Raw genomic sequence first — 20,794 nt, forward strand, 5'->3', positions numbered from 1 at the left:
AAATCTTTGACCTTGCTGGTCCTCTCTTATGTTTGCCTGGAAATGGAATAATCAAATATTATCGGGTTTTGTTTGAGGTGAAATGTCACATTGCACTTGTTGATGCTGAGCGTCAACAAATTATGGGAGCACCAACTCTGCATATGATCCACAATCAGTTGCAACTTCTCACAATCAGTGATGCAATTGATAACCACATACATTTTGACATCGTCAGCGTAGAATAGCCGGCATCCAGGTGGCAGTAGACACGAAAGCTCGTTGACGAAAAGCGAAAACAGAAGGGGTCCCGGATTACTTCCTTGGAGAACGCCGGAAACGTTCGTGAACACTTCAGAACGAGAATCTCCAATCTTAACGCAAAGCGAACGGTTCGTAAGGTAAGATATGAACCACAAGTTGAAGGATCCAGACACTTCGAGTTTCTCAAGCTTGCTCAAAAGAATGTTGAGGTCTACTCGGTCAAATGCAGCCTTGAGATCAGTGTAAACCGCGTCGATTTGTCCGCCAGAGTCCAGGTCCGAACGCACGACACGAATTCGGTCAAATTGGTTGTAACTGACCGTTTTGGGTAGAATCTATGCTGAACCGTGGAGATGTAATATTTACAAGAGCTGAAGAGTGCCTCATTGATGATGATCTCAAATACTTTGGTGCAGCAACATAGTGATGTGATTCCTCTGTAATTCTGGACATTCCTTTTATCGCCTTTCTTGTGGTCGGGGAACATATACGAAAATTTCCACGCCTCAGGAAATATACTCTCCTGTAGTGACAGATTAAATAACTTCACCAAGGGAGTGAGAAACGACTCCGAACACAGCTTCAGAACGGACGCAGGAATGCCGTCTGGTCCGGCAGCAAACGAGAGTTGGAACCTTTGAAGAGCTAGATTGACGGTATGTTCATTGATGTGAAACGGACGGAGCTCAAATACATCTGTTGGGGAATCGCTTATATCAATCGTGACTTGATTTGGTGAGACCGAAGATTCATTGAACGAACTCATGAAATGTTGAGCAAAAAGGCGGTATTTCTCCGGTTCAGATTCAGCGGTTTGCTCACCGAGATGAGCTGACAATGGCAAACCGACTTCGTTCTTTTTAGAGTTTACAAGCGACCAGAAACGCTTTGGATTTCTGCGAAGAGATGATTGCGTACGGAAGACATATCGTCGATACAGGAATCTGTTGTATTTCCTATAGTCGTTACTTGTGCGGTTCAACTCCTGCTTCGTAATGTACGAACGATTTTGGCAGTATCTTCGTAGCGATTTAGCCCTATACCGTTTCAGTCGACGCAAGTGACCGTTAGACCACGGTGGCTTTGGTGCGGGGCGGCCAATAGGTACAAATTCAGCCATGATATCCCAAATCATTTGACTTAAATATTCAACGGCATCGTCATCACATTCAGCTAATTCTAATGGTCGCCAATCGATACCGGAAATAGCATCACTAATCGAAACATAGTCGGCTCGACGGAAATCTATTGTACGATTATTTTCGGAACAATCCTCAAAAACGATTGGCGCTGGGAGGTTCATCAGGACGTCTAAAGCAGGGTGGTCTGCATCAAGAAAGATCAGAGGTTCTATGGCTTCAGAAACGGTGCATGTCAGAGTTGCAGCTTCGTTAGACAGAATAAGGTCTAGAAAGCGAGCGTTCCTATTCAATACACCATTGATCTGCGAGAGGCCATGAAAAGTGAAACCGTCGATAAGCGTTGCACTACACGCAAACCAAAAATCTATTACAATGAATGTTAGTTCCGTTTCCTATCATCCTCTGTTCATGAACATCGCAACGAATGTTAGAAATTGACCATGCAGGCGATGTAATGGTTTTTTGTCTTTTTTTATTTCGTGTTCTATCTACGCTTTCGACTATACCAGTAAGCTTGTAGAACGACGCACATTGTAGAACATTGTAGAACGACGCACACACTTGCCTCGAATCTCTCCAGCAGAAAAAGCATACGAAGTCGAGTATGCGAGAAAATGAGCGTTTTATGTTTGCTTTTAGGCAATTTATATTCAGAAGCATGGAGAGAGCAGTGGAGAAAGCACAGGTCTGATAATCACAACGTTCGTGGTACGAGTCAATTCGGCAATCAGATACCTATTTTTTTTCGACAAAACTAATTTACCTCACTAATACACTCTACATTTTTTGGTCTCCAATTTTCTTGCATTGGACCGCAGCTAGGTATATCGCATCCTCGGTTCATGCGGTCTCCACTAACATCCTCTGATGATGAATCCCACATAATTGTAAGCGAATCTTACATCCCCCGGTTGGGTGTAGCAGCCGATAGAACCGATTGAGGCTCAATCTGGAAAGACCCATCGTACGGCTCACTCCACCGGAGCAAAGACTGGTTATAATCTCCGAGCTGCAGAGCATTCCAGTCATTGAATTCCAAATTGGAAACAATAGCACCCATAGAGTTCACATGGTCCTGAATACTAATGACGTCGTTGCAGCGGTCAGGAGGTAAATAGATCACGCCTACACTAATAACTCGAATTGGCGAAGTGATTCTAACCCACAGCTATTCTAGAGCATCGGAAACAGGTGTCGAATCGATATAACTGTTCCAACTAGATGAAACAGCGATTAGGACACCTCCACCACGGGTTTTTGCACTGTTGGAGGCATTACGGTCTGTGCGATAAACCGAAAAGGCATTTCCGAACAGTTGAACACTGTATAAACGGTCATCGAGCCATGTCTCCGTCAGTACAATGACATCATAATCGCATTCGCTAGCGGACAAAAAGAACAAATCTACCTTTGTCCATAGTCCTCTAACATTCTGGTAGTATATGCGCAGGAGATGAGCTACGTTTACAGCGCTAACTGTAATAGATGCTGTTTACTGTTATCTTAGATTTAAGGATAAAATTGAATTACTGCTAACACAAATTGAAATTTATAACTGTTATACACAATACAAATTGAACACCCCTACAGTTTTTGTACAGATACACTAACACTAATAGACACTGATAAAATTGATAACACGCATACAAAAATACAACACGAAGTTAGGTTTATTTAGAGAGATTCTTTTCCTTTATTTAACGTCGGTCTCTGTTCCGCAATCTAGTGCCAATCACCGACGGACATCGATTGCCATCCATTGACGGCAACCGAATGTGCAGGAAGGCAGCTTCCACACCTGTGTAGGATATCGCACCCATTCAACACACATGGGCCGGGACCAACGGCTTTACTTCCCTTCCGAAGGAAGACGTGACCAGAGATTTTTATGCCTCAGAAAAATCCCACCGACCTCGGCTGGGAATTGAACCCAGACCCATTGGGGTGTTAGAAAGCAGTCACGCTTACCACTACACCACCAACGCCGGCATATAGATAGATGTGGATAACAGAATCCCCAGTTAACCCAGTTAAGTAGCCAACTGATCTCGAGGCAATAAATAATGTATAAACCGATTCGCCGCGCGTGTACAATAAAGCCAGTTTTGTTATTTAATAAAGTGTGGTAGTTTTACGACAATATATCTAGTGTTTTCTGGCCTACATGGAAGAATAATAGGACGAGGAAAAAGGACACCCAGGATTAAGGAAGGATACGTGTGTCAAGGATATTGAGGAAAGGATATTTCTGGCATGGACTGAAACGGGAGTAGAAAGAACGGTGAGAAGCAACTTCATTCTGGCGCACCCTTGCGTGCTATTTTCTAAGGTGGTTTCCGACCCATGAAACACTGAAATAATTTTACTTTACTAAAACTTTTGGTTATTATTAGTTTTGTAGGTTCCGATTCTACACATTGTAGTTTCATTTTTATACCTGTGATCTTGACATTTTTACCTAGGGATGAGTACTTAAGGGGGTTAGAGTCTTGATAAGTCTTTAGTGGGAATGACACTGATGAAGACTGCACATTGTAGTCGAAATGCATATCTGTCATGGATACCAAAATTATTTAAGTGGCGACAACACTCTGATGAGACAACGAAACCTTACCCCCAAGCTCCTCTTCTGATCCTATACTTCGACAATGTACCTCTCGAACCTCGAGTAAGCCACGAGTATTCGGCCCAACTCCTACTAGACATAGAATTAAGAGAATTTTGTTACAAGCAAAGAACAATTAACTATCGGCTCCGTAAAGCTAACGAGATTGAGCCTTCAAAATAAACGAACTAGTTAAAAATGGAAGATAACCATTTTTTGCTGTTTTATTTAAGCATTCCGCTAACAACCCAATTTCATTATTTCACTCGTTGAAGTATTAGTCAGTAACTGTTGGTTATAGGAATAACTGAACACCATGTGGTTTGTTTATCATTATCTACCCACTTTCATTAAGTAGTGTGTCCTGAGTAATTTTTGCGTTAAAGCAAGTGTATAGATCGTAAATCCAAATTTACGTAAGTACTTTATTTCTCAAAATTGTCAACACTTTCAAGACCTTTGAAACTCAACAAATTTTATACTACCACAGGGACTACTCATGGACCATTCAAACATATTGCTGTAATCCCTTCGAAATAGAACACCACAAAGGAGTAAGGAAATCTTTACATCTTTTATGTGTTACATTCGAAAGGCATGAAATGGGTAACGGATAAAATGAAACTGTGTGCATCTTGTCGGCTAAAGCTGTGACACAGCAACGAGTATGAGGATTTAAGGTGAATCGCTGTGACATCCTTATTCTCGGAACCACTTCGAATCTTTAAGTGCACAAATAACCGCTTCTACGACACGTGCATCATTCAAATTGTTACTCCACGTTTGCTGCACTGTAGCATACATGAAGCAGCAAATTCAGGTGAAATGGGGCACCGATTTCCGAGATTTGATTAATTGAAAATTCGAAGCGGAAGTGCATGTATAGCCTACGTGGCGGCCATTTGTGGACTCTACAAGGAATCACCTTAATTACCGCTCCTCCGGAGACAGTAGAAACAGGTTAGCACCTTTCACCAATGTTCATCAGCTGCAACAAGAGACGCTCCTTCTTCGGTAGGACCCGGCCAACACGCTTCACCGCTGTTTTCACAAACTGCGTCGTCCGTAGAACCTTTTCAGCCTTTGTTCAACTTGGAAAGAATGCCAGTCTGTCAGTCCTCATCATGCTCTTTTGCCGTGCTGATCTATTTGCTTTCTGCTGAACAAGTATAATTTGAATATGGAATTCAAGAAGGTCGAGTGTTGCAAGCCATTTCCTAATAAACGGTGTTCGTCAAAGCGTCGTAAATTATCCGAAAATTTGATTGAAAAACATAAGTTCCTAGATTGGAAATTTAATTTGAATACATCTCTATCAATATGTGATACGTGTCGCTTGAATTTAAATATAATCGAACCATGTGCTGAAAATCTGGAACTAGAAGTGCAACCGTCAGTCATGGACATCGTGGAGCCGCAGCCATCTACATCTCGACATGGCCTCGAAGAAATACCATCAACTACGTCAATAACAACAGCATCATCTCAGGATAGTGGAGAGCAACAATTTTCCAGGACGCATAATATTGAGCTATTCAACAAGGGCATAGCTGGTATCAACGTATCGCCAATATCGACAAAAAAATTCCAGAATGTTAACTATCCCGGAGAAAGTATATGGACATTACCAATGGCATTAAGAAACTCATCTTCAGTTTTCAAGCGGAAGAAGATGACCTGGAGCAACTAAAATTGAAAGCTGCGGAACACAATGAGATGATCGGACAACTGAAGGAGAGATTTGCTGATCCAGGTTCATCGAGCGACGATCAAATAAGGATGATTTTGCTGAAATCTTGGTCAACGCGAACGGTAATAGATGAGTTTGAAACTAATAAATACATTGTATTGCAAGCTCGATACTTGGCAAACGGGAAAGGAGTATTGGCCACCCCCAATAAAAGGTTAGGACACGGTTTGGATCCCGAAATTAAAACGAGGTATTGCAGTTCTTCGAAAGCGACCAGATAAGCAGAGACACGCCTGGACTAAACGATTACGTTTCAGTGAAGAAGGAAGGTAAGAAGATTCATATTCAAAAGCGACTTTTAGTTTGTACATTGCGAGAAGCATTTATTAAATTTCGGGGGAGAGGTAGCTCATCGATTCTTCCGGTTCGCCTCCTAGCATCGTGCTATAAGGTACCAGGCGATAACCAGGGTAGGTGATCGATAGCTCGATGACGTCATTTCGTTGGCGTCTGCAATGGGAAATTATCATAGCAGGCGTTGAAGATGGGACGTTGTCGAGTTGTTGAATAGCAACTATCGTGGTAACTCACCGATTACCTGTCGATCTGCCAAATTTGGAAAGACGTCTGCATTGAATTGTCTCATATAATAATATTCCGCCCACTATATCACAAGAAATTGCGAGTAGCTGAGTGGAATGGAGACAAGTTAAGCATTGGGTACAGGACCAAGTCTCCCCTGAGTGGTGCCAAAAGATGAGCGCAATAGAATCATCAAGTTGCCATAAGGCACGGAATGAGACTATTGCATGGCTGGGTAGTCAAAGTCTTCCATTCATTAGTCATTTCAGGTGGATTAGAACAGGTTTAGGTTTAGGGTGGGCGTTGGACAGATTTGGATTTTTCAGATGTAATCCTGGATAGGACCATGTCATTGAACGTCGCGTGAAAGTGGAACTTAATGAAGGCCTAAGTACTTTTTCGTAGTTTTTAGTTTTCGGATTTGAAAGATCGTCGGTTACAGTGGCCTGCTTACTGAGAAGAAAAACGCGGTCCCAGGTCCTTACATATCAGAGAGATTTATGGTAAAATCGATTGACCTGTGTTAGGCGCTGGTATTGCCTAATTTAAGATCACCAGTGTTTACACATTGAGGATGATTGCTAGTCCCAAGCATCGTCTATTGGTTCTCTGTGTAATTACAGCTGATCTGGCAGTAACAGAGTAGCAACCGTGGGCGGTCAATCAAGCTCAAGCTCAAGCTCAAGCTCAAGAAGCTTTTATTAAATTTCAAGAAGTAAGTAAAAATAGCATTAGATTTAGTTCATTTGCAGCACTAAAACCAAAGCATTGCAAATTACTTGGTAGTTCAGGTTCTCACAATATTTGTGTTCGTACCATCCATGAAAATATTAATTTAATGCTTCATTGTCTTAGAAAATATTCATTCGAAAAAGATTTCAACCATTATTTTGAAGAAATATTATGCAGCTCATCAGCCAGAACTAAACATTGTTATCTCCGCGAATGCGAACGTTGTCCAGGTCTCTCAGATTTTGAAAGAAGTTTTTCAGAAAAAATCGAGGAACAGGGTATGTCTGAAATATGTTTTGAACAATGGGTTTCAACTGATCGATGTAGTTTAGAGCAACTTGTAAAACCAGTAGATGGATTTGTTCCTTATTTTTACGAAAGGTTGGAAAAACTGGTATCCCATGATTATATTAAAACTCAGCAGTCTAGTTTCTTGAGAAATACAAAAAATACTCTTAAAAATGGAGAAGTTGTCATAATTTGTTATTTTTCCGAAAATTATTCATTTGTTCTTCAAGATGCTGCCCAAAGTAGTTACTGGAATAATCAACAAGCTACTTTTCATCCTTTTTGCATTTATTATTCAGAATCAGGTATAATTAAAAATTTAAGTTTGATCGTAATCTCTGAAGTTTTAAAACACGATACAATTGCGGTGCAAGTATTTATTTCAAAATTACTGACCTTTTGGCATACAAAAATACAAGTAAAAAAAAGCGATGTTTATGTCTGATAGAGCTGCATCCCAATATAAAAATTGCAAAAATTTTGCAAGTCTTTGTAAATTTAAAACGAAGTACAATATTGATGTTGAATGGCACTTTTTTTCAACTTCGCATGGCAAGGGACCATGTGACACGATTGGTGGCACATTAAAACGAATGGCAAGGAACGCAAGTGTGGCTGTAGAACACGAACATCCAATCACAAGTGCAGCAGAGTTATATGCATGGGCTAACCAGAAAAGTAATGATTATTTAACAAAAATGTCATTTTGTTTTGTGTCACAAAAGGAATACGAACAGGGGGCTGCAGAATGGAAAAGCATTTTTAAAAAGGCCAAAACGATCCCAGGTACAAGAAAATATCACTGTATTGTTCCGATTTCCGAAAATAAAATATCAGCTAAACTATTTTTGAATGACGAAGAACGTACCAAAAACATGCCAATCAAAAGTTCATCAAATAAAATATATCCAACAAAAAGGTTTATGTACAAATTATTATTATTAAAGACGGCCGAAAGTAATATATCTAAGATACAAATAAAAACGCATGGATATTTCATTTATTTATCTTATTTATCTTATATGTTTCAAACCAATTTTCCAAAAGTATATTGGTGCAAGGGTAAGTTGAAGGTAAGTACATGCATACCTTGCAAAACTTATCATATTTGATGGACAATCACGTATAACTTACGAAAAGGGCATATTTTCTACAAAAAAAATGATTATGATGAAAGTAAATTTGAAATATCTCGAAAACGGTTACATTAAGGAAGTTTATCGATATGAGCACTACCGTTTGAAATGATTTTTATAATCATATACTGACATCAAACTGAAAATTTTGCCGTAAATAATGAAAGTTTCAAAAATGCCTTAAAAGTTGCTCTTAGAAAAACTTTTTAATTAAAAGTTTGTCTATCCTGGAGTTGTTTTCAAAACTTTTGCTTTCTATCCAAGTGTTTATTAAAAATATATTAAAAAAAATCAAAATACGTTTTTTTTTCGTTATTTGAATTTTGAGGTTTATTTTTAATTTTTTTGTTAAAAAACGAAAAAAAAATCCATGTATATTTTTTTATATAGCCTTATTAGTTTCTTACAACTCCTTGTTAGTATATTTTTTTCTACAACCAATTGTTTTCGAACTACATTTTTTTTTAAAGTATGTGTGCAAAAACACATAGGCGCTTTTCAAAAATTACCCTTGAGTCAAAAGGGTCTCCTCTCCTGCGGAAAATACTTGGTCTATCATACTGAAAAAATGTGCCAAGTATCATCCAGATCGAAGATAGTCAAGTTTGGTGACTGACCGATTTGACGTGGAATTGGTCAACCCTTGTGTACCTTTTTCTTGATCACCTCCCAACCTTTTAATAAATTAGTTTTAAGATACGCTGCTTAATGATGAATACGGCTCCGCAAAGTTACCGCAATTCAGCATCAATAAATGAATTGTAAAAAAAATCTACATTCAATTTATGAGAAAACCACTGTTCATATTTCCAAGAAATGATCACCGCTGTATTTGAAGATGCACTAACTAAGGTGTCTTCCAGATATCAAGGATTGTGAGCCAATAGTGAAACCGGTGCAACTTTTAACCACCATCCTATTTGGTATACTTACCCTATTTTCATTCCTATTGCGAAAACGTCTTGCTGCCAGTTAGTTCATTACCGTCGCTATATAGAACCCTCTTCACAGCGTCTTCCACGTCAAAGTTGAAGAAATAATTAAAAACTGTCGTCTTTTCGGGCTCGCCCGGGTGCACCGGGAGCACATTTTCTGTTTGATTAAAGACGACGATTTAAAGGTGCTTAATTAAAACGGATTTCCCGCACGCTGCTGGATGCTTACTCGCTCACTCGTGTGGTTGTTTGACTAGAATCTTCTTACATTTTGCGTCTTACACACATACATGTGATCACTATGGTACACATGCCAAACCGTGTTTTGGCCGAGGCCGAGCGATTTCATTTAGCGCGTGTAATGTTTAATTTGCTAATTATTTTAATTATTTATGTGCAATTTGCACTCATTTGCTGTTTTTGTCGGCATGATGCAGTGCGAACGAAAAATCTCGAAGAGTGACTGAGAGCGTTCGGTGAAATGGACGCGAAATTTGCAGATCCGAGGACAGGATGTGGTTAAATGTGGGAGAAATATGGCCCTTGGAAGCGTGGGATGGGCAATCGGTTGCTGTACCTGGCGGCTAGAGGGAGATATTTTTGGGTTCCACAGACGAACACTAGTGAAAATGTGATTAATTAGACTGCGCTGACGTTCGAACTTGTACACAGTGGGATGCGTCCGGCCAATATTTGAATTATTTGTCTTTTCGTTAATATTGAGCTGAGAAGTGCGTATGTAAGAGGAACATTTTTTAAAAATTTGTATGAGATGGGATGAAATGGTGATAAATCAAACTGAATTTCTGAAACGTTTTTATAATACTGCTTTTAATCCAAACGACAAATAACTTTTAAAATGTTCCTTATAGACTTAAACTTTTGATGGATCGATATTATAAGAAACCAAAGTCGAAAAAGCGCTTTTCTGCTTTTTGGCTAAATAATTTTAGTTGTGATACAGTACTCGTTCGATTTTGGCACGGTTTGAGTTTGGACACATCAAATCACCAAACCGTTCGTTTTAGGCACGGGTTTTGTTTGCTCCTTGTGACTACAATTTTAATAAAAGATTAATTGTAAATAACATCTATGTCATAAAGATGACTCACGGTGATCCAAAATCAACTAAATCATAAATTATATTTAAATATAAAACCATTCAATTTTGGCACAGTTTGATTTTGTCAACACTACATTTTTGGGCTTGTGGCCAAAATTGAAGGGTTACTGTATTATTGACATTGATCTTCAATGAATAAGCACCAATTTTTCTACCCAACCCATTTCTCCAAGGAAATTTTATTTATCCTTTACAGCTTGTTATGCTTGCATTTTTCGGAAGCTGAAAGGTATTAATAATGTTTGATCCAAATCGATGGTGATCATGTAAACAGTCAAATGCGTCAAATGGTGTATATTCATTCAATTGCGGGAGAGTGGAACAAAAGTTTACTTCTTGCACTGTGGTCAATGGTGGTAGAAGTTCCCTAGCTTTCAACGTAAAACGTGATCAAGCGAGAGCTTCTTCCGACAGGCAGAAGTAGTTCATTATCTCATCAGAACAAATACGCTAATTTGTATACATATTCTTCCGACCAATTAGCAATGCTTGAAGTACGTCGCTCGTCAGTCAACTGGAACGACCGAAATAATTGTGGCATCCGCAAAGATCCTACCGAACCGATACTTATATGTAAATGAACCCATACCGCAGCCCATGTGACATGCGACTCCACCTAACCGAACTGCAGCAGCACTGCAGGTTCAGTTTCAAATTAAATTAATATAAATTATCCATTTTTCCTTCCACGTCAACCAACCACGCGTTGCAACGTTCCTTCGGATGAGCTGAGGTTTGAACGTGGATCAAGTATAGAGTTAATAAAATAAAAAAAAGGGGAGCAACCAGTCGCGCACATATGTCATAATTTTAATGAGAAAAATATCTCAATCCCGTGTGTCCCAAACGGGAACGTTGATTTGGTTAGCTCGCAGAGACAATTGTCTGCCTCTGTGGGCCTAACGACATCTGCTTCAAGTTTGCGGTTGCACTACGGCTAACAATCGTGAAGAAAATGTATTTATTATATGCAAAACCTTGCACCAAAGAGCAACGACGGATGGGAAAAATCTCATTAATTAGTAATTAGTTCGAGAGCAGTAAAACGCATCTGCAGAAAAATAAAGACAAAACACCATAAGCTGCGATACGAAGGAGAGACAATTTCTGTAAAATTTCCTTGACGCTTGTTTGATAAACTGTCATCGCCTGCAGCAGGTTTTATGCATAAGCTTATTGCCCGGCCTGCAAGTGCTACAGCTTCTGTGAGAGCTCACGTTCACTTCTCGGAATATGTAATTGAGGCAAATTAACTATCAGTTCCAGCTAAGATGCGTGAATGAAATCATTAATTAATTACTTTCAGTGAGCAGAAATAAGCAATTTACTTACCGAGTTTGCCAGCGAACCACTTCTAGATCCAAGCGGTATGCATTTCGTTTGCACCATAGGAAATAATCACATACAAACTAGCTGTTGGTGCTGATTAACTACAAGCTACGCGTCGCGATCATACATGCATTCATTTTGTATCGGCGATAGGTACTCGAACAAGGCCGTATGTAAGGCGGCGGGATAAGGGTGTAGTTTTAGTTATAGACTGTTATACATATATTGGTATATTGTTGTTTGCAGAACTAATATCTAAAATAGTTACAACTTCAAGATATACTGAATAATCGTTAATATCATATAAATATAATATGGATTAACATTTTTTGACGTAGGATTACGACTTCTTTAGTCATATTGGGGGTGCGCTGGTTTTGACCACTTACCTATAACTCTGTCAATAGTGGATGGATTTTAATTCTACTCAAGCCAATCGATTGGAATTTTTTCTACGAATCTGCTTAGGTGAACTCTTTATCAATTTTCATTATTGAAAATTACCCAAATGTCCAACTGTTGCTATGGTGATCAAAATTATCATCGATTGCCTGCAAAAAGCACTTTCCCTAACACAGATTTGCAAATCAACTTTCATCCGGTCTAGCCAAACGGTGCTTATTTAATCACCGAATGTCACCGAACGGTCGTCATCAGCAGTAGCAGCAGCAGCAGTGCTTTCGGAGCATGGCGTTGAACGTTGTTCTCCAGTACACAACGAAAGGCTGCCCGCAAGCAGCGAGCTGCAGCCCACCGAAAAAGGCGGAAGAAGCCGCTCCACTACTGATCAGCAGGGATGCCAGATATACAGATATGTCTGTATTTATACAGAAATTTGATGGTGCATACATACTTCATACAGAGGACATACATTAAACAGACACTGGTAAAAAGTTACAGATTTATACAGACATTAATATCGATCAACATCGAAAAAGGATTTCAGTAAAGAATTTCCTCGCCTTAAACATGCTTTTTTCGAGCAGATATTTGCCAACATGCAGGGCTGTTCCGACTTCTCGGATGTCACGAGTGAGACATTGCAGATTTCTCTCGAATTTGAATTTCAGATTTAGGGTCTGATATGAATTTGGTACGGCTTAGTTCCACTAAGCCTAAATTCAACTAAGTTTCAGTTTTAATTATTTGAAGACTCCATTGCAATCATTTCAAGGACACATTTTCAAATAGATATACCTAACCCAAGTAACAATTTTGGCATTATGAGGGTAGAGACCATGATTTAGACTTGTAACATGCTTCAAAACCTCGATAAAACTTGCAATGTTACTTAGGAAGTGCTTTTGCAAAAAAATATATCTGTCATCAATTTCTCATTATATGATTGTAATGATAGTGGCTTACCACTAGCAATGGGCGATATTGTGAAAAGTATCGATACTTGCGTATCGATATATCGAATAGGAATGTATCGATATGCTCAAAATATCGGGTGAAAAGTATCGATATTATCGATATTGCCGTATCGATATAGGTTTAAAAAAAAAATTCGACAGCTGATAAAAGGTAAAGAAATGTGTTATTGTAAAAGAGAAAATGGATATTTTATGGAATAGGGGAAACGCTCCTATAGTTGCGGTACGTTAGAAGCGTTAGGTTCCTATAGTTGTGTATGAAGTCTCCATACACAACTATAGGAACCTAACGCTTCTAACGTACCGCAACTATAGGAGCGTTTACCCTATACAAAAAAAAATCAAAGAAAACATAACATTTCAGATCATTATTTACTCCTTGAAACAGTAGGCGTCTTCAAGAGAGCTTAGAAACACCAACTTTGCCATTCTAGTAGCGTTGAGTCTGAATTGGTTTCCATATGTTTTGCTCGTCCTGGAGAACAGTCTTTCAGACAGTACAGATGTTACCATCTTTGAGAGGTAGTCTATTGCGATCAAGAAGAGGGTGTGGATATTCACTTTCAATGATACTCCAGGCTTCAAGAGGATCAGATGATCTAGAAATGACTTTCTGTTGTAAATAGTTGCAAAGCTCTCCAGATATTCCGCTTGATTGGATAGGTTTCATCGCTGCCGTTTTTTTGCACGATCTAGATTAAGAGAATGAGAAGTTTCCCATATAAAATTGTTATGGCTATTTTGCTAAATGACGTGTTTGGGGTATCATGAGTTCTATCGTTTGGGTTATCGTTCGTTTATGGTATATTTTTTATTATGGTTGTAATCTATAAAAAAAAAAGAAATAAATGAACAGGTTAGCTACGATCGTAAATGTCCCACAGGCTTTGTTTTGAATCTGGCTGGGTTGATCATCGTTGGTAGTTTCTTCATTTGTCAACGTGTGCTCCTGCTCTACCCTCTCTGCTCCTTAAGTTTATTGTTTGTTGTATTACATTTTATCTGTGCCACCATCGGTAACAAGAACGTTGATCTAAAATTAAATACACGGTACTTAACAGCTTTACCACACATTAAGTGATTAATGTCATAAACCTCATATTTACTGTTCATTATCTTATCATTTGATCAACTTCTTTTCTATGTTTATTTCTTCTTTTATGCTGAATTTAAAGGAAAATAGTTTGAATTTTGAATTTTTCCTCAAACGTCATTTTCTTATATTTTGATTTAAAATGTTAATTTATTTTTAAATATTTATTAAAAAAAATCCAATCAGTATGGGATACCTGTTAAAAATATTAAAAATCATAATTTTCATACATTCAACATTCAAAAGATCGGATTTTTTTTTTAATAATTTTTCTCATATTCTTTTTTATCTGAACAGTAAATAAAATTAAAAAAAAAATAATCGAAATACCTTGGCTAAGTTGATATTCCATTCCGTGCATGTAGCTTTGAACTCCTTTACCAAGTGTTCTATAGTATGAGAACCCTCCAAGGGGTAAGAGCGATGGATTTCATAGTTTTTTGTTCGTCGTCGAGGAAATGTAAGGTCATGCCCAAATAACTCTTATTGTTTCCAGTGTGTATCCACACATCTGCTGTCATACAGTATTTGTCAAAGCCTTTGATTTACAATTTCATTATTTCGCTCAATGCCTATGACAATGGCAATGACAGTAAAATATTTGGAATTATATTAAGTTGAAATTTGTATCTAGAGAATCGATAAAAAACATATTCAGTAGTATCGATATATCGCGATAAAGGTATCGATACAAAGAAATACCGGACTTTGTAGTATCGATACAAAATATCTAAATATCGGATATTATCGATATTGATACAGTATCGCCCATTCCTACTTATTGTAGCACGGAAACGAAGTCCAACAGCAGTGGGATCTCTTCTCTGTTTGTCTTGATCAAGCTTAATAACCTCGGATTGTCCTCGACATGTCGCTGTAGAAGGGCCAAAAACGGATTGGGTAGATCGATAGGCAAAGTTGCCTATACGGATCAACGGAACAATAAAGAATCTCCTTCCAGCAACTTGATCAGCCAATTGGTCAAAAAGACAAACCCCCAAACAGGAAGATGCCTCAATGAGTGGGGAGAAGAAGCCGCCCTTTATCCACGAAATGGTATCAACAGGGAGTTGGCATTCCCATTCTCCCAGTCCAAATCGCTTCAATCGGGTGCCCTGTTGGACCGTCCCTTCCCTTTTATGTATGTATTTCAATGTATATACGAGTTGATTGTTATGATTATTTTCAATAATACTTACATTTCTTATTTTACCTTTTTTGTGATAATCATCATCACAGAATCCAACCTTGAATCGTAGACCAAGTCCATCAACAATACACTCGTTCCGAGAAGGGGCTCTATCGTACCACTCATCCTGCATAGTCATCTTCTTCTTCTTCAGGTTCGCTTACCACCCGGAATGAACGATTGGTGCGGTTATTAATATCAAATAGCGTTACATGCAAACGAAAAAGAGATACAACCATGATTAATTTTTTAAAGTAATAGTTCCATCTGAATACCCAACTAATCATATCGTATCTCAGTGACATTAACTCACTCTGAACCTACATTTAAAGTTATTTTGTTATTATATGGTTACTTTGGTACTCACATGAAATGTTGTGCAAGTACCACAAGCAGAGATCGACATTTTCGCCTACTTGAGAAGAGAAACAGCATTTTACACCTGCTAGGAGAAATAGATTAGAATGTGAGAAGCGAGAGAATATTATACGCTCACAGCAGTTTTCGCGAGAAAAGCAACAGTGATTTCTTTTTTTCGGAGAGCATGAGCGGCAGATAAATCATTTCTTTTTCAGTGAATTCTTGGTGCTGATAATGATTTTTCACTTCTTTCATACACCTGAAAATGTCGCTTTATGCAGGCTGTGTTCCATGTGATGAATTTTCAATTAAATTTGAACGATGGAACTGCTGTTCATTAACTGCGTAGACAGCTTTTGGGATTCTTGACCCCCGCCCCTCCCCCTGCGTAAACATTTGCTAATTCAATCATATTTGCTGTTATTTTTTTTCTAACATAGTTTTCAATAAATTAGTGAACGTAAGTCCGTGGTGTCGTGACCGGACTGAGGTTTACAGCCTCTATCAACATTTTCAATTTCATGTACATCTTACAAAAAATCCCTTTTCTCTAAGGGGCTGTCCATATATCACGTGGACACTTTAAGGGGGAAGGGAGTTTGCAAATGATCACGATTCATACACATTTTCAAAATAGATTGTTCACTGATGGAAAGGGGGTCCAGCCCCCAAAGGCTAATACGTGGTGGAGGGGCATTTCCCTCCCAGTTGACAATCATTTATGCCAGTAAAAATGGTTCGGCATCTAAAATACGCAGGCAAGCGTAAAATTGACAGGACATCATAGCATTGACCTGGGAGCTCATGGAGCGGGGCACCAACATGAAAATCAAGCAATTCGATAGGCATTTTACTTGGGCCCATGTCAAATTAGCTACAAGTAGCCGTCCAGTATGGGAGACTTTCACTTTCACGCAACTGTCAAATAGCTCTATCGAACAACTCATTATCAAACATATTCAAGGACAATTATATTCGCTTCTATTCCCTGTTAAGAATGAATTAGATATGCATACATTTGTTCAAACCAATAACTCAATCGATTCTTTTTCGTTACGTTTAGACTAGAGTATTTGTGATGCGTTAAAATTAATGGGTTGGTAAATCTTCTTGACACACAGTAGGCATCCTTTTCGGATGCAAAAGGGTCAACATACAAATTAAAATACACCTTATTGTAAGTTTATTTCGCATGATAACAGTCAACTAAAATCATGATATTTTACAGAAAAGCATATTTAACGGTATGGTTTTATTATATTTCTCAGTTTTTTTTCTAATTCTTAAAGCAATTCAATCTTTGTCTTGATCCAATGACTTTGCTTGTGCTTTTTGAACGAGTTCCTGGTTTGATCTAATTTTGAGAATATTCTCCAGGTTAGTTCCATTGATGCGATTTCTGACCTTAGTGAAAACTAGATTAAATTGACTGAAATCTCGCTCCACACTACATTGTGTAGCTGCTGCTCCCAGTATTAAAATCAACAGTTTCCAAATGTCCGGATCATCATAGCGTTATTTGGCCCAGAAATCAATAATATTGAATCCGTTTTGATCAGCATCCTTGCGTGGTTGGTTTTGAATATTTCTTATTCTTTGTTCCAGCGACAAAACATTCGTAGCCACTTGAATTCCTCTACCAATCCTCTGAGAAAGGAAGTCATTCAGGCTGAACCGACTAGTGGACGTGATCGCTGCGTTTTCATTTGAAGAAGTTGATGGTTGTGGACCAGCCACTGGCTCCTCAATGGGCTGGATGGACAGAGTAGTGAGTTTTTGAAAAACGTTGAGGAGAAAGCTCTGAAATTTAATATATATTAGTGAAATTAAAACCTTATCAACATATTGCTTACAATAATGTTTTCCTTCTGCTGTGACGAAAATAATCCTGAACCACGGAAAGAGTACCTGGGGTCGATATATAAGGCAGCTTGCATCGCATAATTGTTTAGAAGAGATGTTTCTCGCCGTTGCATTCCATCTAATATGCCGCTTTGAAACATGTTGGATTGAATGGATGCCACTCGTCCAAAGGCTGTCATCCAGTGTCCGAAAAAGTCGCTGAGAGTGCAGTTCAGGCTTTGAATTGCAATTGTACAGTCATAAAGAGGCTGCAAAGCTTCCACGTAACCTTCAATTAGACACCACAGATCTGTCAAATCTATAAAGAATGCGAAAAAAAAACATACATATTAAATACTTTAACATTGTTTGACAACAAACTGCAGTTGATTATCGCCCACACACACCACCCACTGGCACACTACACAAACACTATTAAGTTACTTACTCAGCTCTTCAAATTCTTCACCAAGTTTCATGAAAAAATCCCTTTGATTCACCAGTGTCCTCATCATCAAGTAATGGGAATTCCAACGAGTTGGTACGGGTGTCACTGGGTACTTTCCTCCAGAAATATCAAAAAAGTTCTTGTACTTAGCATTGCGATACAAGATAGCAACTTTCGTGACCTTTTTGAGGTCTGCCTGATGGCTTTTACAAGCATCTGCTACTACTAGCTGTGCAGTATGTGCTCCGCATCGAACTGTTACCAACGTGTGCCCAATCACCGATTCCAGATCTGAAAGCATTCCTTCCAAGACTTCGTCCTGCTCTTCAAGGTCTTCTCCGGCCGCCGTGTCGCACTCGATACTGTCCTCATATTCCTCTTCTGGCACTGTTTCCTTTTCGATTAAGGAAGACATCTTTACCATATTCTTACCGTTATCTATGGTAATGCTATAGATTTGATGTGGATGGATTCCAAACCGATCGAGTATAGCGAATACGACTTCCTTCAAATGCATCGCTGTATGACGCTCACGGAGTTCTATTATGGCTGTAATTAAATATCTACATTAGAAACTAATCGAAACTTATAATGTAAGAATCATGTTACCAAGGGTCCGTTTCTGGAGTATACCGTGGCTATCGATGAATTGGATGTTTAATCCGAGCACGCTACGATGCATTTTCGATGCGATGTCAGCCTTAAGCGAAAGCATTTTTTCCTTCACTTCCGTTTTTATTTGCTCATCTATACCAGCGGCGGTGGTTGCCACGTTCTGGCAAATATTATGACTGTTAATGGTCACATGCAGGGTATCACAATATGGCTTTATCAGGTCCTGCAGACCATCCCATACAGCACACATGAATGGAAGCCCATGTAACGACACCATTTTAACTACTCCAGCCAATAGCTTCGCCTTAGTCATACGGACGGGAATGAATGGATCCGGTTTTTCTTCCGGTTTGTTCACCTCCACCTCTCCCAGACCAAGGAGTAGGTACTCCATGGAATGATGGGATTGGATGTACCTCTTAAAATTGCCAACATTGAGCTTCGCTTGTGTATACATACATTCTGGATCAACTGCACAACGGTGTTCTCCGGTTGGCAACGAAGCTTTCACCCGGCTTATGATATCCGACACACTCCGACGCTTCTTCGGGTTAGAAACACCACTATCATCTGCCATGTTCCCCGTGATCCTCAAATATTTCCGGCACAGGTCACTTTCAAATGATGAATTCACTTTCCGCACGCAAACGATGATCCAAAATGAAGAACCAAAACAACAGTTAGGGCACATCCATAAATTACGTGGATTTTGAGGAGTAATGGAGAGGGGGTTTTACCATTTGTAAAGGATCATGCATAAGGTATAGCAAAAAAAGCCACGAAGGGGAGGGGAAGGTCCAAAATTGGTAAAAAAAAATTGCAACGTCGTATATGGATGACCCTTATGATTTGACAGAAGGTATAAAAATGAAATAAAAAAAATTCTGCCGGACTGTTTGAACCCAATGAAATGCAAACAGGTGAGGCTATGTGAATTCATTGTCTCTTTCATTCTGCCGTTGTTTAAATGGATAACACAGTATGACGTCACACTCCGTCAGCCATTTAATCAGCGGAAGAACGAAAGAGACGGTGAATTCCCAAGCCTCATCTGTTTACATCACATTGGGTCGGAACTGAACAATTTGGGGTGGTATTTTTTTCGCTCTTGGTAGTTTTCAGTGCCAAATGGGTGATGAAAAAGTATTTTTGTAGGTTTTTGAAGAGAGATATTTTCGGATTATGTATGAGAGAGGATAATGAATTATTGGTGAAATGGGAGAGATGAAAATATGACCGGTTCACAACTCACCGAAAAGTAGCTTGAGTGAGGACATGCTTATCTTGCAGCTGAGTGAGAATTTCTATCTCTGACCACAAGTTAAACAACGCCCAACTATGGACAGCTCAATGTTAATACCATTTACTCTATGAATCAGCGTACACCAATATGATAATCTTCTAAGAAACACCGAAGAATGTATAAGATAAAGTTCACAATACAGTTTTAACTGATGGTACTTTATAAACATCAAACTGTCCAATATTGGACCCTGCCAACAGACGGCGTCGGCACGGTAATGTGGGCCATCAGAATGGTTCATCGGTTGCGAAGTGAAGTGCTTCTCAAACTGAAGCGATACATTTTTCAATTTTTCAGCGTTATCCTAACGTAAACTTAATATTATCACCCATATCCACGCCCGAAGCCCATCCACAACACAAAATCAAATAAAAATGTTTCTGTATGACAAACACGTCCAGACATAAACGAGAATATGGGTGTATATCTTTACTGTAACCACTACGGATAATCATCGAAAGTACTTGCATTTTAATCAGGCACTTTTGAGCAAACTGCAATGACTCTCTCATACTAGAAATGTGTCACGACCAACTTGGCACAACGACGCCCTATATATACGCTTTCTGACCAAAGCGCAGGAAACTTTCATCAATTTCTCATGCGTCATAACTTCTTTTACACCAATGTAGAGGCATTTTTCTCAGTGCTACTTTCATGCAGTCCAGTGGTCAGTCTGGTCTTATGATCTACACATAAATGTATCGATCTTATAAATTTACGAAAATAACATGATTCCCAAGTAAACACCAAGCCCGTTAAT

This window comes from Ochlerotatus camptorhynchus, unplaced genomic scaffold (genome assembly GCF_037179485.1).
Source record: "Ochlerotatus camptorhynchus isolate MF236.1 unplaced genomic scaffold, CSIRO-AGI_Acam_v1.1 ptg000087l, whole genome shotgun sequence".
Taxonomy (NCBI): domain Eukaryota; kingdom Metazoa; phylum Arthropoda; class Insecta; order Diptera; family Culicidae; genus Ochlerotatus; species Ochlerotatus camptorhynchus.